Here is a 24,782-nt window from a genome sequence, read left to right as displayed (position 1 = left end):
GTACCCGAAGTGACATTTGACATGATGTGCATGTACAGTGCCTAGTACACAAATAACTATGCTGTGTTCCTTTTTTTCTTTCTCTGCCTGAAAGAGTTAAATATCAGGTATGTAAGTGGCTGACTCCGTCCTGACTCAAAGAGGAAGTTACTACAGTTTGACCCTCACTGATAAGGAAATCCAACAATAAAACACTTTCCTAGCAGAAAATGGCTTCTGAGAGCAAGAAAGATAAAAGGGGGAATTTCTTATCAGTAAGGGTCACACTGTAGTCACCTCCTGTTTGAGTCAGGACTGAGTCAGCCACTTACATACCTGATATTTAACTATTTCAGGCAAAAAAAAAAAAAAAAAAAAAAAAAAAGGGGCGGGGGGGGGGGGCGGGACACAGCCTAGTTATTTGTGTGCTAGGCACTGTACATACCCATGTCTTTCTCATGTCACATGTCACCTCGGGTATCCTTTAATATGGTAGACACCTCTCGCCTGGCTTCCGAGTTCTCCTCTACTGGCTGCTGTGCCTGGCAAGTGGCAATACTGTTTTTGGCTGGATTGGGGATGATGTGTGGGCTGAAAGGCCTGGCAGTGATGCTGTGGCTGGGCGGGCTGGCAGTGATGCTGGGCTGTGCTTGGCCGGTTGACGTAAATGCTGGCATGACTGGTGGTGATGCTGTGGCCTTTTTGACAGCGATTCTGGGCTGGCTGGCCTGGATAGTTTAGGTAGTGACAGGTGTCCCCCAGTTCAGGTAGTGTCCCAAGTTTAGATAGCCAGGTCTATAGGTGTCCCCAGGTGGCAGCGGAGAAGAGGGAACAGCGGGTACAGCCTCACCTTGGTGCTCCCCCTCTCTCACTCCCGCCCTCCAGAATTCAGTGGTGCAGGCGGCAGCGGGACACGTCATCTATTCTCCGGCGCGAGTGAGCTCTTTCTTTCTGTGCCGCTGCTCTGGTCTGAACTAGACCAGCAAAGCGGCACACAGAGAGAGCTCCTTCATGCCGGAGAATAGACAACGTGTCCTGCTGCTGCCGCCCGCATCACTGAATACTGGAGGGGGGAGTGGGAGAGGGGGAGCCCCAAGGTGTGGGAAGGGGGGGGGGGGGGAAACATCCCCCTTCCCCACCGATGTGCATGCCGTTCCCTCTTCGCTGCCAGCCTGCCACCCCAGGGCAGGCGGGCTGACTTCCAGGTGGCTAGCAGCTGGCCAGGGGTGGTGGATGCCCCATTTTGCCTGACGTAGGGACGCCCATGCTTGGAGGTAAACATGAGGGAGAAGGATTCCCTGCTAATAACGTCCACTAGGGGCGTTACTGCAGGCCTTCTACAGCTGCCATTGGGCAGCACTCTCTCCCTGGCCGTGCCCCCTGCATGCTATGAACGAGAGACACTCATTTCCTGTGTAGTGACCCAGAGGTCTAGTCTAAGCTGTCATAAATTCAGGTGCCCCTCTCACTACCAGTGGCATACCTACCACAAGGCTGCAGGTGCTCACAGCCCTGTGTATAGGCATGGCTAGGGGTACCGCTGTGGAGCTCAGTCACTGTGTTCATCCGCCAGGGACCTTTGATAGTTCGGGAAACATTCAGGGAAAATAGCAGGCAGTGCATGAGACTGTACTACGTCCTGCACTAGATGTACCAACTCCCCCCCTTCCTGTCCTGTGGGCAATGTGTGTCCTCGCTCTCTACACAGCCTGCAGAGAGCGAATGTGCAGAGCAGCAGGGTGAGTAGAGAGAATGATTGCTGTGCTGCAGCTGGGACAGGTGGCAGGATGTTTGGTGCTTCAGAAGTAGAGATGTCGCGAACCTCCGATTTTCGGTTCGCGAACTTCCGCGGAAGGTTCGGTTCGCGGAAAAGTTCGCGAACCGCAATAGACTTCAATGGGGAGGCGAACTTTGAAAAATAGAAAAAATTATGCTGGCCACAAAAGTGATGGAAAAGATGTTTCAAGGGGTCTAACACCTGGACGGGGGCATGGCGGAGTGGGATACATGCCAAAAGTCCCGGGGAAAAATCTGGATGTGACGCAAAACAGCGTTTTAAGGGCAGAAATCACATTGAATGCTAAATTGCAGGCCTAACGTGCTTTCAAACATCTTGCATGTGTATACATCAATCAGGGAGTGTAATTAGAGTTCTACTTCACACTCACACACCAAACTCACTGTGTAACGCACCACAAACAGCTGTTTGTGTAGTGACGGCCATGCTGGACTACTGCGCAACATGGCGAGATTGCTCTTCCTCACTCAGTGATGTCAGGTAATGTGTGACTTCCTTCTCAACTTTCCATGGCATTGTTAAAAAGCTTATGTTTTGTTTTTAAAATTACATTTTCTACTTGGTGTACTTGTTCAGTACCGCTACAATGAGAATCCTGTGGAGGCGGGCAAGTCTGACATTGTGACCCCGGGTAATGGCCGGGGAATGAGGGATGGAATCCGGTGTGGAGCCTGAGAAATGGCTACCACTACACATCCAAGGAGGGCAGCAGGCAGGCATGCACGCCCGCCCCGAGGTAGTGACCAAAAATAACACAGGAGGCGGACTTTCGAGGCCCTGCTGTGTATTTGAAATGAATTAACTTTAAATCCTTTAACGGGAATCCGTTATGGAGGGCAAGTCTGCCAATTTTCACCGCGGGGAATGAAGGTTGGATTGCGGCCCGAAGTGGGAGCCTGCTGAGACCCATGCTGTAGCTGCCCTGACCGTGCTTTGCAGACCAGGCATCTGTGGTCAGATGGACCCTTGAGCCAGCGGAAGATAAACCAAGTCGAAAGCATTTGCCAAGAATGTTTTACGGAGGGCAAGTTTTTTTGCCCTTTTTTTAAAATTGTTTGAAAATGATAGACGGTTGTATTTTTAAATTGTTTAAAAGTGTATCCATTCAAGTGCAAGTTATGCACTGACTGCCAGGTATAATGTGCAGTCACAGATGCAGTGAAAGGTATGCAGTGACTGCAAACAGCCGTTTGTGTAGTGACGGCCGTGCTGGACTGGTGCGCACCATGACGAGAGTGCAGGTGATGGTGGCTTTTCAGCCCATATGCTCGCCCGGCTGATGTAGCTGAATGACAGAACAGTGACTGTCCAGCTGATCAAATTTGGTCTGACCACAATGAAGCAACGACCTTATCTGTTGTGTGCCACCTCCACCCGAGACACTCAAATAGCCGGCGGTCATTGCTTCATTGTGATGCGCAAGCCCCTTCACCGCGGCAAGGTAATGATCACGAAGAGGGATAGGCACATGTACATGCACCAGAAAAATCAGTATAGCGGCCGCTGCTAGCAGCGGCCTTAAAAATTCAGGAATCCGCCTAGAGTCCTGGACCCTGTTGGTGGTGGCGGAGAAGGCAGTCAAGCGGCCTGCAGGCAGAGATGCTGTGTGTGGGGACTGACTTAGTCTTCGGTCGTGCAGTAGCCCTCCGTGATCCATTCCTCATTCATTTTGATAAAGGTCAGGTACTGAACACTGTCGTGACGTGGTAATAGCTGGCGAGCTAATAGTTCCGCCACGCCAGCTGTCAGACGCCGGGCAAGAGGGTGACTGGCAGACATTTGCTTCTTCCGCTCAAATACTTCCTTCACGGACAGCTGGGTACTGCTGTGGGCAGAGGAGAAGGAACCGCTGAAGGGAAGAGGCGGTGTGGAGGAGGGTGGCTGTGAAGGTGCAAGGGAGAAAGTGGATGAAAACGATGCACCTGAAGGAGGAAGAGGAGAAGGAGGGTGGCTTGTCTTTTGAGGGGTGCTGCTTTTCCTCAGGTGTTCTTGCCATAGCTGTTTGTGCCTTCTCTCCAGGTGCCTTCGTAAGGCACTTGTCCCTACGTGAGAGTTGGCCTTTCCACGGCTCAATTTTTGCTGGCAGAGACAACAGATGGCTTTGCTCCGATCTGAGACACACACGTTGAAAAATTTCCAAACCGCTGAGCCCCCCTGGGGTGATGGCGCTACGGTGGCATCAGCAGCTGACGTTGAAGGGCATGTTGGCAGTCTGGCCATAGCTGGCGATACATGGCGCCGGACACTGCCCCCAGCTGTTTCTGAGGACGAGCTGCCTCTGCTTCTATCATGGAGTCGTCTCCTCCTAGTCCTCTCTGACTCCTCCTCTGAACTGTCCCCCTGGTCATCTCCTCTACCAGGAACATATGTGGTATCCGTATAATCGTCATCATAAACTTCCTGGCCAGCTGCACTTTCCTCAGACACCTCCTCACGATTTTGGGAAGTGATGGCACGTGCCTTCTTCTGAGCACTGTATTTTGGGCCAGGTCCGCACGAAATCACAGCAACACCACCTCGCACAGACCTGCCGGTGCCTGGTGGCCTTCCTCTGGGTCTGCCTCTACCTCTTCCTCTACCTGGTTTGTCCATTTTGTCCATCTCGGGGGGATGCTAGGTAGCTGGGTTCACTGAACAGTAAAGGTACTAGGATGCAGTGAGGTGGGTTCACTCAACACAACAGGTAGTAGGTATATGCAGTGAGCTGGGTTCACTCAACACAACAGGTAGTAGGTATATGCAGTGAGCTGGGTTCACTCAACACTACAGGTAGTTATGTGCAGTGATGAGGTGGGTTAAGTAAACACAACAGGTAGTAGTAGGATGCAGTGAGCTGGGTTCACTCAACACAAAGCTAGGTATATGCAGTGATGAGGTGGGTTAAGTAAACACAACAGGTACTGGGTATATGCAGTACTGGGTAGTACAATGTGCAGCTCCCTGTCACACACACACAGGCAGTCAGTCACTGAATGTGCTGGGCTACTGGCAGTGGCACACACACACTATCAATTAGCAAGGCTGTGCATGCAACAAAAGTGTCAGTTTGACACACAGTTAAAAAAAAAAAAAAAAATACAGGATGAGCTCTGACAAAAGCTAGGGTGCTATAAAGCAATAACAATCAGCCAGGAGCAAACTAAGCAGCCAAGAACCTAACTAATCTGTCCCTAGAAGAACAAGTCTGCAGCAGCTGTCCCTTTCCTCTCACTAGCAGGCACACGAGTGAGTGTAATGGCCGCCGGACCCTGCCTTATATAAGGGGGGGGGGGGGGGGGGGGCTCCAGGGCTTACTGTAGCCTGAATGGCTACAATGTGCCTGCTGACTGTGATGCAGAGGGTCAAAGTTGACCTTCATAGTGCATTATTGGGCGAATCGAACTTCCGGAAAACGTGAACCCCCAATGTTCGCCTGGAACAGTTCGCCGGCGAACCGTTCGCTACACCTCTATTCAGAAGTTGCCGGTCATTAGTAGCCATGTTCACTGGCTTCTGTAATACTAGAGTGCCCTGGACTATTGATTATTTTCCCTGATCAGAGTAATTCATCAATAATACAGGGCAGTCTGCTGTTGCAGAAGCCAGTGATGCAAGTGCTGACAGGTGACTTCTGTAGTGAGCAGAGAAGCAAGCTCTAGGCAATTTAGATTAGCTTGATTGCTGGTAATCTTATCTCTTTTCCCAGCTCCCCCTCCCACCCTGTTGTCTTCCCCATGCCTCTTTCCAGATTTCGGTGGCTTCTTTTAACGGCATGTCCCTGCCAAACATCAATTGTGATGTCTGCAATCCTGATGAGTCCTTCCTACCATTTATCCTCTTCCACCAGGCTTTGTCTTGTGCCTCTTTACCCCCCCCCCCCCCCCCATCTTTTTTTTCCTTTTTCTTTTCTGACTGTCCTCAGAGGAGCTCACAATCTAATCCTACAATAGGCATAGTCTAATGTTCTACCATACTATTATTGTGTATTTATATAGCACTGACATCTTCTGCAGCACTGTATAGAGTACAGAGTTTCATAATGGTTATCTGTCCACATCCTGATGACTCACCCTGGCTTACTGAACCCCTTAACCTCCCTGGCATTCAGTTTTTGCTGGATTTTTGTGCAAAAAGTGATCCAGTTAATTTTCATAACCTTTTTTCCAGTGACTTCCCAAAAATGTGCCAAGCAAGGGTCTAGTGTACATTTTGAGTGTAATAAAAGCTTGAAACATCAAATCAAAACTAAAATTTCAAAATTACTTCCCAAAAATCTCTGATCATTTACACTTCCAAGCTGCAGCTGTTCAATCTGCACTAATACGTATGTAAAGCTAGCCATACATCAGGCGATGATGGGCAGATTCGACCGAGACAAATCTCTCTCTAACTGAATCTGATTAGAGAGATTTGTCGGCTGCCCATACACTGCAGGCCTATTCCTGATCGATTTCAGCATTAACTTACAGTACAGTGGGCGCCATTGCAGGAAGTGACGAGGGTGGAACGCGGAAGAGGTGAATCATCCCCGCCCACTGCCTGATCGTACTACGCTGCTGCGCTAGGGAGAACAGGATGCTGCCTGGACTGAGCAGGAAAGCCACTCGCCGCTGTGGCCAAGGGAGCTCTACAGGATCCAGTCTCCTCTGCTCCCAGCTGCCTGCACACAGGGCAGGTCAGTCTGTCACTTCTCCTCTGGGTGTTCTGCTTCCTGCCCCATGGGCCCCACGAGCGATAGGGTCACTGCCACCATTGCCCCCCAAGGTTTTGCTGCTGCTTCTCTGCTAGCCTGCCATCTGCTGTCGGCTACACAGCCCCCACCAGCCAGCCACTGCCACCACAGCCCCCACCAGCCACTGGGTCACTGCTACCACGGCCCACCTCAGCCGTTTCAGGATCTGTACACCAGCCATTGGACTGCCACTAGCCAGCCCAGCATCACCACCCAGGCAGCCAGCCCAGCATCTCCACCAGCCACACCAGCATCACAACAGGTCAGACAGACCACCATTACCACCAGCCAGGCTGGCCAGACCAGTATCGCCATGAGCCAGGCCAGCCAGACCTGCATCACCACCAGCCAAGCCAGCATCACAGCAGGTCAGCCAGGCGAGTATCACCACCAGCCAGACCAATAACACCATCAGCCAGGCCAGCACAGCATGACTGCCAAGCAGCATCACCTTCAGCCTAGCATCCTCTTCAGCACATTACTACCAACCCAGCATGGCATAACCACCAGCCGAGCACAGCACCAGGCCAGCCAGTGGAGGACAAGAAGCCAGGTGAGGGGACCCTACCTATTTGTGTGAAATGCTGCCTGTACATGATATTTAAGTTACACTGCTGCTAGGTTTGTGTACATTTGGCTCCACCCATAGTCACACCCACTTTCACACTGCATGACCACGCCAATTTGTGCCTAGCAAAATGACCCTAGCAATGCCCCTGGCTGTGTGTTAGAGATGCGAAATTCGGATCTTTTCAATGATCCGGATGATTCGAATCGGATCATTGAAAAGATCCGGATCTTTGATCATTTTACAAGGGAAGCATTCGGGGGTGAAATGACTAGCAGGACAGGAGACGGGGAGGGGGGTGGACACACAGAGAAGGGGAGAAGATGGACAGAGGGCAGGGAGTGGACAGAGAAGGGAGGAGGGACGAGCAGAGAGCAGAAATGTTTGCACACAATACCCACATGCTGCAATCATATGCTTTACATATATTTCACCTATATGTTCATCTGTATACTCCCAACTCCCATTCCCCAAAGCATTCCCAGAAGTGAAGAGCAGCTGATTAGAGCAGTGCATGAGGATCATATTGCACAGCAATTACAGTGCCTGTGTAGTGAAAAATTTTGCAACTTGCCATAGAGGACATGTATGACTGTGTAGGCGTGGCTCCTCTCTGTTAACACGCCTGTAATTTTTTGCAACCAGAGATCCCATTGAGCTAGAAGGGGGATTGTTCCCTGGGGGGGTGGGGGTTATTAGTTGAGCAAGAGGGGAGGGTTCTGTGTGAGAACAGAGTTTGGTTGGGTTGCATTTTCTGATACAGATAGGTTAAAGTCAATCGTTAGGTTGCACTTTCTGATAGCTATACCTATAAATAAGTGCAACCGGTTGCAAAATCTGATTAAGTTGCAAAAAATTTCACCACACCTGCCCTGTCCTAGCCCAGCACGCTGCCTGTAACGTTACTAAGCTGTGCCAAAAGTTTCCAATGTGTTCACTGTGCACAACTACGGAACAGACAGCCTGTAATGAGTAGAGGTGTAGCGAACGGTTCGCCGGCGAACGGTTCCAGGCGAACATTGGGGGTTCGCGTTCGCCTGCGCCAGGTGAACTTTTCCGGAAGTTCGATTCGCCCCATAATGCACTATGAGGGTCAACTTTGACCCTCTGCATCATAGTCAGCAGGCACATTGTAGCCATTCAGGCTACAGTAAGCCCTGGAGCCCCACCACCCCTTCTATAAGGCAGGGTCCGGCGGCCATTACACTCACTCGTGTGCCTGCTTGTGAGAGGAAAGGGACAGCTGCTGCAGACTTGTTCTTCTAGGGACAGATTAGTTAGGTTCTTGGCTGCTTAGTTTGCTCCTGGCTGATTGTTATTGCTTTATAGCACCCTAGCTTTTGTCAGAGCTCATCCTGTACTTTTTTTTTTTTACTGTGTGTGTCAAACTGACACTTTTGTTGCATGGTGTGTGTGTGTGTGTGTGTGTGTGTGTGTGTGTGTGTGTGTGTGTGTGTGTGTGTGTGTGTGTGTGTGTGTGTGTGTGTGTGTGTGTGTGTGTGTGTGTGTGTGTGTGTGTGTGTGTGTGTGTGTGTGTGTGTGTGTGTGTGTGTGTGTGTGTGTGTGTGTGTGTGTGTGTGTGTGTGTGTGTGTGTGTGTGTGTGTGTGTGTGTGTGTGTGTGTGTGTGTGTGTGTGTGTGTGTGTGTGTGTGTGTTGCACATTGTACTACCCAGTACTGCATATCCCCAGTACCTGTTGTGTTTACTTAACCCACCTCATCACTGCATATACCTAGCTTTGTGTTGAGTGAACCCAGCTCACTGCATACACCTACTACCTGTTGTAGTTACTTAACCGACCTCATCACTGCACATAACTACCTGTAGTGTTGAGTGAACCCAGCTCACTGCATACACCTACTACCTGTTGTGTTTACTTAACCGACCTCATCACTGCACATAACTACCTGTAGTGTTGAGTGAACCCACCTCACTGCATCCTAGTACCTTTACTGTTCAGTGAACCCAGCTCACTGCATATACCTAGCATCCCCCGAGATGGACAAAATGGACAAACCAGGTAGAGGCAGACCCAGAGGAAGGCCACCAGGCACCGGCAGGTCTGTGCGAGGTGGTGTTGCTGTGATTTCGTGCGGACCTGCCCCAAAATACAGTGCTCAGAAGAAGGCACGTGCCATCACTTCCCAAAATCGTGAGGAGGTGTCTGAGGAAAGTGCAGCTGGCCAGGAGGATTATGATGACGATTATACGGATACCACATATGTTCCCGGTAGAGAAGATGACCAGGGGGACAGTTCAGAGGAGGAGTCAGAGAGGAGTAGGAGGAGACGACTCCATGATAGAAGCAGAGGGAGCTCGTCCTCAGAAACAGCTGGGGGAAGTGTCCGGCGCCATGTATCGCCAGCTATGGCCAGACAGCCAACATGCCCTTCAACGTCAGCTGCTGATGCCACCGTAGCGCCATCACCCCAGGGGGGCTCAGCGTTTTGGAAATTTTTTCACGTGTGTGTCTCAGATCGGAGCAAAGCCATCTGTTCTCTCTGCCAGCAAAAATTGAGCCGTGGAAAGGCCAACTCTCACGTAGGGACAAGTGCCTTACGAAGGCACCTGGAGAGAAGGCACAAACAGCTATGGCAAGAACAGCAGAGGAAAAGCAGCACCCCTCAAAAGACAAGCCACCCTCCTTCTCCTCTTCCTCCTTCAGGTGCATCGTCTTCATCCACTTTCTCCCTTGCACCTTCACAGCCACCCTCCTCCACACCGCCTCTTCCCTTCAGCGGTTCCTTCTCCTCTGCCCACAGCAGTACCCAGCTGTCCGTGAAGGAAGTATTTGAGCGGAAGAAGCAAATGTCTGCCAGTCACCCTCTTGCCCGGCGTCTGACAGCTGGCGTGGCGGAACTATTAGCTCGCCAGCTATTACCAAGTCACGACAGTGTTCAGTACCTGACCTTTATTAAAATGAATGAGGAATGGATCACGGAGGGCTACTGCACGACAGAAGACTAAGTCAGTCCCCACACACAGCATCTCTGCCTGCAGGCCGCTTGACTGCCTTCTCCGCCACTACCAACAGGGTCCAGGACTCTAGGCGGATTCCTGAATTTTTAAGGCCGCTGCTAGCAGCGGCCGCTATACTAATTTTTCTGGTGCGTGTACATGTGCCCATCCCCCTTCGTGATCATTACCTTGCCGCGGTGAAGGGGCTTGCGCATCACAATGAAGCAATGACCGCCGGCTATTTGAGTGTCTCGGGTGGGTGTGGCACACAAAAGATAATAAGGTCGTTGCTTCATTGTGGTCAGACCAAATTCGATAAGCTGGACAGTCACTGTTCTGTCATTCAGCTACATCAGCCGGGCGAGCATATGGGCTGAAAAGCCACCATCACCTGTCAAAAACCTGAGCGGTTCTTGCCTTTTTCATGATTGCCAACTCAGTAAAGGACCAGCCCTTAAAGCGTTGCTATCATATAAATCCGGCATAGCGAGGTCTGAACCCTCTATAACAGTAATTATAGATTGACGGTATACCTTGAAATGAATCAGAGCACTCAGTATATGATTTTATATAAAAAAAAAAATTGTATTTGCTTATCATACAGCATATATACAAAATATGAACAGTTCCACGTAATGTTTCCTTATAACAGTATTCCATCTTATCAAGGATTTATAGCCAAGCGATCATCAATCTTCTAAATACATAAAAAAAAAATAAAAAAAAAATATAACAGTTGTGTTATGTAGAATAAGATCAAAAGTAGTCTCATCTGTATCAATAGCTGTGTATCTAGTAGCTGTGTAAAACTTGTAGTAATCTTCTTAAAGAAATAGCATAAAAATAACTTCTAAAAAACTTCTTGCTAACATCTTAATAAAACTTAATGCTGAAAAATTAATAAAGTAAATCACCAGAATATTAAGCATATTACCCCTTCTCTGCCATCTCTTCAGCATCTAGAACCACGTGTGGGAAGGTAGCTTCTGCCTCATGTGTCTTCTCAGGAGATTGTTGGGCTTCTGCAAACTATGAGCTTTCAGCTTCTACTTTTATAGGGATAGGAAGCAATATGGCTGCCTAATCTGGACTTTCCCTGAATCCCTGTTAGGAATCCGGCTCTGTGTGGTTGCACCTGCTGGTGGCACCTGGTTTCGGGACTGTGCTAACATCTATCACCAGCAGGTGGCATTGTGCAGCATGTCATGGACATTTCTTTGCCTGCAGTTTCCTGGTTCACCTGCTGGTGGCTCTCTGCATCTGGACAGTAGTAATTCTATCATTCACCAGCAGGTGGCCCTCATGCTATCTATCCTGGACAATTATGCATCATCTGATGGGATTTGCATTTAAGGACTCCAAACGCCTCAGAACCTTGCCAGAACCTCAGTTCAGCTTGGCTGTCCTGATCGCTGTGTTCTGTGCTCCCTGCTCTGAGAAGCTCTGTTCTGATCTGATCTCCTGGTTTATGTTCTTTGCTTACTCTGACTCTGATTTGCCTTGCCCTTGTCTGCTGTTCCGCCTGGTCTGTAAATATTTCTGTATATTGTTGTATAGTTAGTTAGTTAGGATTGCTGTGTTTATGTGGGTTGCACTGTGGGATTTACCATTTGCTAATTTGTATATAATTTCACTAATTGACAATAAAACTGTTTATTTCACATTCATTGGTTTCCGTCTCAGTTCTGCTGCACATTGTGATCTATCAAGTCTGCTGCTAAGAGCAGCCGTAACAGTAGGTTCTGGCCACACACTGATCACAGCAGCAAGCCTGAGTTTTGGAAATGTATCCCAATCAGGTGCAATATTATGCATTGCTAGCAAAGGAAAATGAGTTTTCCTGCAGGAAGTTTTTCTCTGATCATCCCAGAGAATCTTTGCTGGCTTTAGTTGATCTGGTGCATGGCTTTGTAGCCCAAGGAATATTTTGTAGTCAGGAAGTAGAATCTTTAATTAAAATATGGGTAGATTTAGCACTGTCCAATTTGCCTTCAGATGATTTCTCGGCACCCCTACAGCCAGTCCAAATCCAATCATTGTTGTATCTATTAGAAGAGGATCCAGTATATTTTGAGGAACAATATTTGGGGAAAGGTAATGAAGCAATGTTGGAGTGTATAGAATCTGCATATTCTCTTGTTTGTCAGGGTTTGTGTATCTATGAAGATGCTCTTACTTTAATCTCTGTCTGGCAAAGACTGCTTTCTGCCTCTTCCACTCCTCAGTCTACTTCCTTACCTTCCTTTTCTGCTGATCAGAGCTTGCAGCACACAGCCTCAGTAAGCCCAGAAAATAATTTGGTCTCTTATACAGCAGGCCCCACAGTTGCTAAAAGAAAGGGGAGATCAAAGCATAAAAGAAAATATGTTCCCACTGCCTCCATTCAGCATGTACTGCCTATTGAACCTGGGTCTGCAACACCTGCAGCACTTGATCTGTCTCCATCCATGACTATACAATCAGTTGCTCATTTTCCAGTACAGCCTGCAGACTCTTGCCTCCAGATGCCTGCAGACTCTTGCCTCCAGATGCCTGCAGACTCTTGCCTCCAGATGCCTGCAGACGCTTGCCTCCAGATGCCTGCAGACGCTTGCCTCCAGATGCCTGCAGACGCTTGCCTCCAGATGCCTGCAGACTCTTGCCTCCAGATGCCTGCAGACTCTTGCCTCCAGATGCCTGCAGACTCTTGCCTCCAGATGCCTGCAGACTCTTGCCTCCAGATGCCTGCAGACTCTTGCCTCCAGATGCCTGCAGACTCTTGCCTCCAGATGCCTGCAGACTCTTGCCTCCAGATGCCTGCAGACTCTTGCCTCCAGATGCCTGCAGACTCTTGCCTCCAGATGCCTGCAGACTCTTGCCTCCAGATGCCTGCAGACTCTTGCCTCCAGATGCCTGCAGACTCTTGCCTCCAGATGCCTGCAGACTCTTGCCTCCAGATGCCTGCAGACTCTTGCCTCCAGATGCCTGCAGACTCTTGCCTCCAGATGCCTGCAGACTCTTGCCTCCAGATGCCTGCAGACTCTTGCCTCCAGATGCCTGCAGACTCTTGCCTCCAGATGCCTGCAGACTCTTGCACCCAGCCGCATGCAGAACTTTGCATCCAGCCATCTGCAGACACTTGCATGCAGCCTACAGAGACTTTGTTTCAGCCTGCAGAACATTGTACTCATCTTGCAGAAAATTGTATCCAGCCGGCAGACGCTTGCATCCAGCCCGCAGACGCTTGCATCCAGCCCGCACAGGCTTGCATCCAGCCCGCACAGGCCCTGCTCCAGCCCGCACAGGCCCTGCTCCAGCCCGCACAGGCCCTGCTTCAGCCCGCACAGGCCCTGCTTCAGCCCGCACAGGCCCTGCTTCAGCCCGCACAGGCCCTGCTTCAGCCCGCACAGGCCCTGCTTCAGCCCGCACAGGCCCTGCTTCAGCCCGCACAGGCCCTGCTTCAGCCCGCACAGGAAGGTGCTCAGCCAACGGCCCAGCCAGGTGCTCAGCCAACGGCCCAGCCAGGTGCTCAGCCAACGGCCCAGCCAGGTGCTCAGCCAACGGCCCAGCCAGGTGCTCAGCCAACGGCCCAGCCAGGTGCTCAGCCAACGGCCCAGCCAGGTGCTCAGCCAACGGCCCAGCCAGGTGCTCAGCCAACGGCCCAGCCAGGTGCTCAGCCAACGGCCCAGCCAGGTGCTCAGCCAACGGCCCAGCCAGGTGCTCCGCCAGCTGTCAACCAGTCTAATGCCCTCCCAACTGCCTACCAGTCTGTTGCCATGCCTGTTGCCAACCAGTCTGTTGCCATGCCTGCTGCCAACCTGTCTGTTGCCCTGCCACAAGAGACTTCTGCTTCTGCCGCCCAGCCTCAAGAGACTTCTGCTTATGCTGCCCAGCCTCAAGAGACTTCTGCTTATGCTGCCCAGCCTCAAGAGACTTCTGCTGCCCAGCCTCAAGAGACTTCTGCTGCCCAGCCTCAAGAGACTTCTGCTGCCCAGCCTCAAGAGACTTCTGCTGCCCAGCCACAAGAGACTTCTGCTGCCCAGCCACAAGAGACTTCTGCTGCCCAGCCACAAGAGACTTCTGCTGCCCAGCCACAAGAGACTTCTGCTGCCCAGCCACAAGAGACTTCTGCTGCCCAGCCACAAGAGACTTCTGCTGCCCAGCCACAAGAGACTTCTGCTGCCCAGCCACAAGAGACTTCTGCTGCCCAGCCACAAGAGACTTCTGCTGCCCAGCCACAAGAGACTTCTGCTGCCCAGCCACAAGAGACTTCTGCTGCCCAGCCACAAGAGACTTCTGCTGCCCAGCCACAAGAGACTTCTGCTGCCCAGCCACAAGAGACTTCTGCTGCCCAGCCACAAGAGACTTCTGCTGCCCAGCCACAAGAGTCTTCTGTTGCCCAGCCACAAGAGTCTTCTGCTTCTGCTGCCCAGCCACAAGAGACTTCTGCTTATGCTGCCCAGCCTCAAGAGACTTCTGCTTATGCTGCCCAGCCTCAAGAGACTTCTGCTGCCCAGCCTCAAGAGACTTCTGCTGCCCAGCCTCAAGAGACTTCTGCTGCCCAGCCTCAAGAGACTTCTGCTGCCCAGCCACAAGAGACTTCTGCTGCCCAGCCACAAGAGACTTCTGCTGCCCAGCCACAAGAGACTTCTGCTGCCCAGCCACAAGAGACTTCTGCTGCCCAGCCACAAGAGACTTCTGCTGCCCAGCCACAAGAGACTTCTGCTGCCCAGCCACAAGAGACTTCTGCTGCCCAGCCACAAGAGACTTCTGCTGCCCAGCCACAAGAGACTTCTGCTGCCCAGCCACAAGAGACTTCTGCTGCCCAGCCACAAGAGACTTCTGCTGCCCAGCCACAAGAGACTTCTGCTGCCCAGCCACAAGAGACTTCTGCTGCCCAGCCACAAGAGACTTCTGCTGCCCAGCCACAAGAGACTTCTGCTGCCCAGCCACAAGAGACTTCTGCTGCCCAGCCACAAGAGACTTCTGCTGCCCAGCCACAAGAGACTTCTGCTGCCCAGCCACAAGAGACTTCTGCTGCCCAGCCACAAGAGACTTCTGCTGCCCAGCCACAAGAGACTTCTGCTGCCCAGCCACAAGAGACTTCTGCTGCCCAGCCACAAGAGACTTCTGCTGCCCAGCCACAAGAGACTTCTGCTGCCCAGCCACAAGAGTCTTCTGCTGCCCAGCCACAAGAGTCTTCTGCTGCCCAGTCACAAGAGTCTTCTGCTGCCCAGCCACAAGAGTCTTCTGCTGCCCAGCCACAAGAGTCTTCTGCTGCCCAGCCACAAGAGTCTTCTGCTGCCCAGCCACAAGAGACTTCTGCTGCCCAGCCACAAGAGACTTCTGTTGCCCAGCCACAAGAGTCTTCTGCTTCTGCTGCCCAGCCACAAGAGACTTTTGTTTCTGCTGCCCAGCCACTAAGGACTTCTGCTGCTGCTGTCCAGCAATTACAGTCTTCCGCTGCTGTTCCTCTGGGTGGTTCCCAGCCTGCTCCTATTCCTGATGGCATCCAGTCTGCTCCTCCTCCTGAAGGGATCCTGCCTGCTGCCCAGCCTGAGGTGATCCTGCCTGCCGCCCAGCCTGAGGTGATCCTGCCTGCCGCCCAGCCTGAGGTGATCCTGCCTGCCGCCCAGCCTGAGGTGATCCTGCCTGCCGCCCAGCCTGAGGTGATCCTGCCTGCCGCCCAGCCTGAGGTGATCCTGCCTGCCGCCCAGCCTGAGGTGATCCTGCCTGCCGCCCAGCCTGAGGTGATCCTGCCTGCCGCCCAGCCTGAGGCGATCCTGCCTGCCCAGCCTGAGGCAATCCTGCCTGCCGCCCAGCCTGAGGCGATCCGGCCTGCCGCCCAGCCTGGGGTGATCCGGTCTGCTGCCCAGACTGAGGGGATCCAGTTCACTGCCTGGCCTGATGTTCCACCTGTTAGCCTCTTGTCTGTGGTCCTGCCTGACATTTTCCATCCGTCTTCTATTAAGACTTTTCAGTTTCCTGTCATCCAGTTTTCAAATACTCCTGTCACCCAGCCGGATCCGGTAATATTTATTTTTGAATTATTTCCCTCCCTGCCCACCCAGTCTTGGCATTTGCTGCTTATTTTATTTCCTGCTGTTTTTTGTGATTCTGGCGGAGGATTTGTAAGAACATTGTGGAGCGTCCTGAGGCCGCTCCTAAAGGGGGGGGGTTATGTTAGGAATCCGGCTCTGTGTGGTTGCACCTGCTGGTGGCACTTGGTTTCGGGACTGTGCTAACATCTATCACCAGCAGGTGGCATTGTGCAGCATGTCATGGACATTTCTTTGCCTGCAGTTTCCTGGTTCACCTGCTGGTGGCTCTCTGCATCTGGACAGCAGTAATTCTATCATTCACCAGCAGGTGGCCCTCATGCTATCTATCCTGGACAATTATGCATCATCTGATGGGATTTGCATTTAAGGACTCCAAACGCCTCAGAACCTTGCCAGAACCTCAGTTCAGCTTGGCTGTCCTGATCGCTGTGTTCTGTGCTCCCTGCTCTGAGAAGCTCTGTTCTGATCTGATCTCCTGGTTTATGTTCTTTGCTTACTCTGACTCTGATTTGCCTTGCCCTTGTCTGCTGTTCCGCCTGGTCTGTAAATATTTCTGTATATTGTTGTATAGTTAGTTAGTTAGGATTGCTGTGTTTATGTGGGTTGCACTGTGGGATTTACCATTTGCTAATTTGTATATAATTGCACTGATTGACAATAAAACTGTTTATTTCACATTCATTGGTTTCCGTCTCAGTTCTGCTGCACATTGTGATCTATCAAGTCTGCTGCTAAGAGCAGCCGTAACAATCCCAAACTCTGATTGGCTAAAGCTTCAGTGCGTCAAACGCTATCTATGTTTTGAATACCTAAATCACAATATTATTGTTTATAAATTCTTAATTACCTTATCTTGTGGGAATTAACGTCAATTGGAGTGCTTGACATTTTGTTTAGGTCATTTCTGACGCACGTAATTAAAAATGGACGTCAACAGCCATCTTGTCTGTTGGCTGACCCAAACATGGAGACTAAACAATGTCATTCATGACACATTTCTGATAAAGTGTTCCCTGTTAATTATGTTGGAATGTCTTGGTACTTTCCCAGGTCAGATTGACACTAACACAGACCTGCAAGAGCCTTCAGCAATTTAAGGCTTATTAAAACATACAGGGCTTCTAATATACTTATTTAAATATAAAGCTTATTATATAATTCTTCTTAAAACAATTAATCATATAAGAAATAATTGCATATTAAATCATTGTCCATATATTTGTCTTTCTGATGAAGAAATAAATATCTAATTTCAACCGGCAGAGGTCAGCATTTAATAACAAATAACAATCTATTAATAATGTTGATTTTATAAGACTATGTAACCACCAGGTGGCATCATTGAATGCTCTTTAACTAATTGGGAAAACACCTTCTTTGTTTAATATTTATATAAGTTGTTCCCAAAACATCATGTGTTATCAGCTTTCTGAGACTAGAGCACGTCAACAACCTTCCAGAATCATAACAATCTTACGAGAATATCTTACTGTCTCATCTTTCACGGGTAGAATACAGCTTACATGTAATTCAAAGTAATACATTCTTTTCTTTAGGGTTTAACAATAACTATTTCTTTAGAAGGACTGTATTGATTATTAATAATCTGTGTGTAATAATTATGTGCATTTATAATTACTGCAGTAATGTGAGTTTAACTTGCTTCTGTCTTCACACAGAAGCTTCTTTAAATGTCAAGGCCACGCACTAGCATAAACAAGAATGCTCTGACTTTGTAACTAGAATAATCTTATAGGCCTCACAGCCTGGAATATGCTATGTCACAGAGCAATATAAAGTACTCTAACTTTTCACTTTACGATGAAATTTTGCATAGAACATTAAAACTTAACACATATACATATGACATCTTTTCCTGCATAAATAAAACCGCTAGAATTCTGACACACCTGCACTCTTGTCATGGTGTGCACCAGTCCAGCACGGCCGTCACTACACAAACGGCTGTTTGCAGTCACTGCATACCTTTCACTGCATCTGTGACTGCACATTATACCTGGCAGTCAGTGCATAACTTGCACTTGAATGGATACACTTTTTAAATAACTTAAAAATACAACCGTCTATCATTTTCAAACAATTTAAAAAAAAAAAAAAAAAAAAAAAAAAAAAAAAAAAAACTTGCCCTCCGTCAAACATTCTTGGCAAATGCTTTCGACTTGGTTTGTCTTCTGCTGGCTCATGGGTCCATCTGACCACAGATGCCTGGTCTGCAAAGCACGGTCAGGGCAGCTACAGCATGGGTCTCAGCAGGCTCCCTCTTCGGGCCAGAATCCAACCTTCATTCCCCGCAGTGACAATGGCAGACTTGCCCTCCATAACGGATTCTCGCCGGAGACCAACCTAGTGAATCGCAGTGAAGGCACCATCAGACTTGCCCTCCATAACGGATTCCCGTTAAAGGATTTAAAGTTGATTCATTACAATTAGGGAAACAAAAGGTCCTCCTGAGTCCTGTATTATTTTTGGTCACTACCTCGGGGCGGGCGTGCATGCCTGCCTGCCTGCCTCCCTCCTTGCCTGGATGTGTGGTGGTAGCCGTTGATCAGGCTCCAACTCCAGAACGCAATACAAGAGGGAGCTCATCCTCAGAAACAGCTGGGGGCAGTGTCCGGCGCCATGCATCGCCCGCTATGGCCAGACAGCCAACATGCCCTTCAACGTCAGCTGCTGATGCCACCGTAGCGCCATCAGCCCAGGGGGGGGCTCAGCGGTTTGGAATTTTTTTAACGTGTGTGTCTCAGATCGGAGCAAAGCCATCTAGTGTCTCTGCCAGCAAAAATTGAGCCGTGGAAAGGCCAACTGTCACGGAGGGACAAGTGCTTTACGAAGGCACCTGGAGAGAATTTTTAAAAAAGGGCAAAAAAAAAAAAAAAAAATTAAACTTGCCCTCCGTAAAACATTCTTGGCAAATGCTTTCGACTTGGTTTGTCTTCCACTGGCTCAAAGGTCCATCTGACCACAGATGCCTGGTCTGCAAAGCACGGTCAGGGCAGCTACAGCATGGGTCTCAGCAGGCTCCCACTTCGGGCCGCAAACCAACCTTCATTCCCCGCGGTGACAATGGCAGACTTGCCCTCCATAACGGATTCCCGTTAAAGGATTTAAAGTTAATTCATTTCAAATACACAGCAGGGCCTCGAAAGTCCGCCTCCTGTATTGTTATTTTTGGTCACTACCTCGGGGCGGGCGGGCGTGCATGCCTGCCCGCTGCCCTCCTTGGATGTGTAGTGGTAGCCGTTTCTCAGGCTCCACAACAGATTCCATCCCTCATTCCCCGGCCATTACCCGGGGTCACAAATGGCAGACTTGCCCACCTCCATATGGATTCTCGTGAAAGGAATGTGGTGTCATCTTTGCCCGCCATAACTGGTTCTCGTTAAAGCAGGGGTCCTTAACCTTTTCCGGCCCGGGGACCACTTTTTGTTCGGGGCCCGCTGGGGGGTATCGGTCGGAGTGCGTGCGTCCTGGTGGACAGTGTCGTGCGGTGGGGGGTTGGCGGCATAGCTGGCATAGTTGCCTCAGTATGGCTAGTATAGTTACCCCTGTATAGCTAGTATAGTGTCCCAGTATAGCTAGTATGGTAGCCAGTATAGCTAGTATAGTCCCAGTATGGGTAGGTAGTGCCCCAGTATAGCTAGTAAAGTGCCCAGTATAGCTAGTACAGTTCCCAGTATAGCCCCAGTATAGCTAGTATAGTACCCAGTATAGCTAGTATAGTACCCAGTATAGCCCCAGTATAGCTAGTATAGTACCCAGTATAGCTAGTACAGTGCCCAGTAATAGCTAGTCCCCGACAGCCCCCCCCCCCCCCCCCCCCCCGCGGCCGCCGCTGTTACCTTAGCCGGCGGCCGCTTATTCCCCTCTCCGGTGTGTAGTGATGCACAGCAGCGCGCCCCACGGCTGCTGTGAGGAAGAGGCAGGAAGCAGAAGAGAGAGCGGCTTCCCGTTACTATGGGAACCGCTCTCTCTCTCTTGCCTCGGTCTCCTCCTCCTCACAGCAGCCGTGGGGCGCGCTGCTGTGCATCACTACACACCGGCCCGGACATGAGAGGGGAATAAGCGGCCGCCGGCTAAGGTAACTGCAGCGGCGGCCGCGGGGGGTGGGGGACAGGCGGGGGGGGGCAAGAGGACTGTCCCGCGGCCCAACTGCAAACGTCCTGTGGACTACAGGTTGGGGACCCCTGCGTTAAAGGATTTAAAGTTAATTCATTTCAAATACACAGCAGGGCCTCGAAAGTCCGCCTCCTGCATTGTTATTTTTGGTCACTACCACGGGGCGGGCGTGCATGCCTGCCTGCTGCCCTCCTTGGATGTGTAGTGGTAGACGTTTCTCAGGCTCCACACCGGATTCCATCCCTCATTCCCCGGCCATTACCCGGGGTCACACTGGCAGACTTGCCCGCCTCCACAGGATTCTCATTGTAGCAGTACTGAACAAGTACACAGCAAGTAGAAAATGTAATTTAAAAACAAAACGTAAGCTTTTTAACAATGCCATGGAAAGTTGAGAAGGAAGTCACACATTACCGGACATCACTGAGTGAGGAAGAGCAATCTCGCCATGTTGCGCAGTAGTCCAGCATGGCCGTCACTACACAAACAGCTGTTTGCGGTGCGTTACACAGTGAGTTTGGTGTGTCAGTGTGAAGCAGTACACTAATTACACTCCCTGATTGATGTATACACATGCAAGATGTTTGAAAGCACGTTAGGCCTGCAATTTAGCATTCAATGTGATTTCTGCCCTTAAAACGCTGCTTTGCGTCACATCCAGATTTTTCCCCGGGACTTTTGGCATGTATCCCACTCCGCCATGCCCCCGTCCAGGTGTTAGACCCCTTGAAACATCTTTTCCACGGACCCACAAAAATCTGGTAACTAATATCATTTAGACAGATTGCCAGTCTGTAGGTGGATGGTTGGCAACCCATGGGTGGTGGTGGGGGGGGGGGGGGGGGGGGGGGGGGGTTACCAATGCTGGCTTTGGCCATCTATACTGGAAGCGGGGAGGGGGAGGCACCTTTTATTACATCTGCAAAAGTTCACACTTTGAGATAAGAAAGAGGGACACTAAGCCACGCCCCTGATCACACACCATAATGATTTCATAAGAAAAATAAATAAATAAATAATATAGGTTTTATAATTAATATCACAGGTCGTCTCCATCCTGGTTCGTTTTCCTGCAGGTTAACACACGAAAATAAAGAAATAGATCAATTTGAAGGATGGGGTATAAAGTTTATACAGTCAATTAAACACGTTTTCAGTTGTAGAAAATATGTTTACACAGCTCTGTACACGAGTCCTAGAAAGAGGGACAGATGAGGAAGAAAGAGGGACGAAGGGACTGGGCACCCAAAGAGTGTTGTTAGCTATGAACTATGAAAGCTTTTCTGAGTGTTTAACTGAATCGAGCCCAGAAGAAGATAATTATAACCACACTAGCTGATTGCCCGGCGTTGCCCGGGTATGTATTTGGCTGGTGTTGGCTCTGCCCACTTTTTCTAACCCCAACACACAATTACTCAATCACCAAGTTTGTGAGCTTTGCCATCTTTGGTATCAATAATTTGCATTGAAATGAAAAAATCTGATTGGCTGTTTGTGGTTCCAACCCCTTTTCTGAATTTTAACCCCAGTCACCCAATGACCAACTGTACCAGGTTTGAGGCCTGTGCCATTAACAGTGCAAGAATGGTAGCAATTAAATATTCCCCTTGAAAAGCAACAGGTGAAGTTTGATTCACTTTTGTAGGCTTCACCCACTTTTCTGAATATTAATCCCAGTCACCCAGTGACCAACTGTGCAAAGTTTAAGAACACTGCCATTAACAGTGTAAGATTGGCTGCAGTTTAAATTTTCCCAGTAAAATTTGTATTTGTCTCCACCCACTGATGACCCGGCGTTATCCGTGTATGTATTTGACTGGTGTTGGTTCCGCCCACTTTTTCTAACCCTAACACACAATTACTCAATGACCAAGTTTGTGAGTTTTGGGGTCCTTGGCATCAAATATTTGTATTTTCCCATGAAATGAAACAAATATGATTGACTGTTTGTGGCTCCACCCCCTTTTCTGAATTTGAACCCCAGTGACCCAATGATCAACTGTACCAGGTTTGAGGCTTGTGCCATTAACAGTGCAAAAATGGCAGCTATTTTAATATGCCCCTTGAAAATCAACAGGTGAATTTTGATTGGCTTTTTTAGGCTCCACCCACTTTTCTAAATATTAATCCCAGTCACCCAGTAACCAGCTGTGCAAAGTTTGAGAACCCTGCCATTAACAGTGAAGAAGGGCTGCAGTTTACAATTCCCTGCCCCCTCCCCCCCCCCAAAAAAATCTATTTTTGACTCCACCCACTTTGTGTAACCTTGACACACAGTCACTCAATGACCAAATTTGTGAGCTTTCGAGTTCCTGGCATCAAAATTGTGCTAATGAAAGCAGTTTATCCAGTAAAGAAATCTGGCTGTTTGTGGCTCCGCCCCTTTAGAGAATTTGAACCCCAGTCACTTAACGACTGACTGTAGCAGGTTTGAGGCCTCTGCCATTAACCGTGTAAGAATGGCAGCAGTTTCAATATTCCCCTTGAAAATCAATAAGGGAATTTTGATTGGCTCTTGTAGGCTCCACCTACTTTTCCGAATATTAATCCCAGCCACCCAGTGACCAACTGTGTCAAGTTTGAGATCCCTGCCATTAACAGTGTAAGAATGACTGCAGTTTATATTTTCCCATGTAAAAAGTTAGTTGTTTTTGGCTCCGCTCACTATTCCTAACCTTGACATACAGTCACTCAATGACCAAGTTTAAGAGCTTTGGGGTCTTTGGCATCAATAAGTTGCATTTTACCAATGAAATTAAAAAAATCTGATTGGCTTTTTTTGGCCCACCCCCTTTTCAGAATTTAAACCCTAGTCTCCCACTGACTGACTGTACCAGATTTAAGGCCTCTGCCATTAAGAGTGTAAGAATGGCAGCAATGTAAATTTTCCCCTTGAAAAACAACAGGTGAATTTTGATTGGCTGTTGAAGGCTCCACCTACTTTCCTGAATATCAATCCTAGTCATCCAGTGACCAACTGTATAGTTTGAAAACCCTGCCATTAACAGAATGGCTGAAATCAATCTAACAAATCTGATTGACTATTTGTGGCTCCACCCCTTTGGTGAATTTTAACCCCAGTCACCCAATGACTGACTGTATCAGGTTTGAGGCCTCTGCTATTAACATTGTAAGAATGGTAGCAATGTACATATTCCCCTTGAAAATCAATAGGTGAATTTTAATTGGCTGTTGTAGGCTCCACCCACTTTCTGAATATGTATCCCAGTCACCCAGTGGCCAACTGTGTCAAGTTTGGGAACCCTGCCATTAACAGTGTAAGAATGGCTGCTGTTTATATTTTCCATGTAAAAAATGTAGTTGTTGGCGCTGCCCACTTTTTCTAACCTTGACATACAGTCACTCAATTACCAAGTTTATGAGCTTTGGGGTCCTTGGCATCAATAATTTCTGTATTTCCATTGAAATTACACAAATGTGGTTGGCTTTTTGTGGCTCCACCCCTTTCTGATTTTGAACCCCAGTCACCCAGTGACCAACTGTACCAGGTATGAGACCTCTGCCATTAACAGTGTAATGGCAGCAATTTAAATATTCTCCTTGAAAATCAATTGGTGAATTTTGATTCTATTGGCTATTGTAGGCTCCACCCACTTTCTGAATATGTATCCCAGTCACCCAGTGACCAACTGTGTCAAGTTTGAGAACCCTGCCATTAACATTGTAAGAATGGTAGCAATGTACATATTCCCCTTGAAAATCAACAGGTGAATTTTGATTGGCTGTTGTAGGCTCCACCCACTTTCCTGAATCTTACTCTTATTCACCCAGTGACCAAGTGTGGCAAGTTTGAGAACCCTGCGATTAACAGTGTAAGAATGGCTGCAGTTTACATTTTCCCATTTAAAATGAATGGCTGAATTTTGATTGGCTGTTTTATTGGCTGTTTTATGCTCCGCCCGCTTTTCCTGGATTTGTAACCTTGGTCACCAAGTGACCAACTGTGCCAAGTGTGGGGACTCTGGCTTGATTACTGTGAGAATGGCAGCCTTTTACATTTTTCCATTGACATGAATGGGTGAAATCTGATTGGCTGCTTTTAGCTCCGCCCATGTGTGCAGGGGGGACACGAGACCCCCAGAACATATCATCCCAGGTAGTAAGGGATCTGTATACCAAGTTTCATTCAAATCGGTCAAGGCGTTTTCGAGTGATCGCGGCACATACACACACACATACACACACACACACACACACACACACACACATACATCCGATTTTATATATATAGATTTCTGAGATATACATACATACACGTTATATTATCCAGTATAACACAAGACGTCCCTCCCACCAGTGGGAGGCGCATATTTACCACACAAAACATTGAGGTTTGCACACGACTCAGCTAGCTAGAATAGTAATTAATTTATAATGTAGCAGGGGCGGGACAGCGGTTGGTGATTGGTGGATACAGGGGCGGGACAAGCCTGCGCTCAGATTGATTGGTGGAAGCAAGCAGCGTCACTACTGAGCTCAGGAGGGAAGGAGTCCGCATCCCGCGCTGAGCGGATGTTCGGCGGCTGCAGAGCTTGTGCAGAGGCGGCAGTGCTGTGGCGGTGAGTGCAG

The 24,782-nt window shown here is 49.2% G+C and overlaps 1 protein-coding gene across 2 annotated transcripts in view; it reads right to left on the bottom strand.

Moving 5' to 3' along the window:
* Nucleotides 1-24,526, bottom strand: part of LOC137545169 (uncharacterized) — a 68,720-nt gene extending 44,194 nt beyond the window's left edge. The window contains exon 1 of one of the 2 annotated variants that reach the window (XM_068266282.1): nucleotides 24,468-24,526. The gene's annotated coding sequence lies outside the window, so the exon portion shown is untranslated. Of the gene's footprint in view, nucleotides 1-24,463 lie in introns of both variants that reach the window. The other variant, XM_068266283.1, reaches the window with a different exon arrangement.
* Nucleotides 24,527-24,782: the final 256 nt, after the last annotated feature.

This window comes from Hyperolius riggenbachi, chromosome 2, assembly GCF_040937935.1.
Source record: "Hyperolius riggenbachi isolate aHypRig1 chromosome 2, aHypRig1.pri, whole genome shotgun sequence".
NCBI classification, from domain to species: Eukaryota; Metazoa; Chordata; class Amphibia; order Anura; family Hyperoliidae; genus Hyperolius; species Hyperolius riggenbachi.
This window is presented reverse-complemented; position numbering and strand designations above follow the sequence as displayed.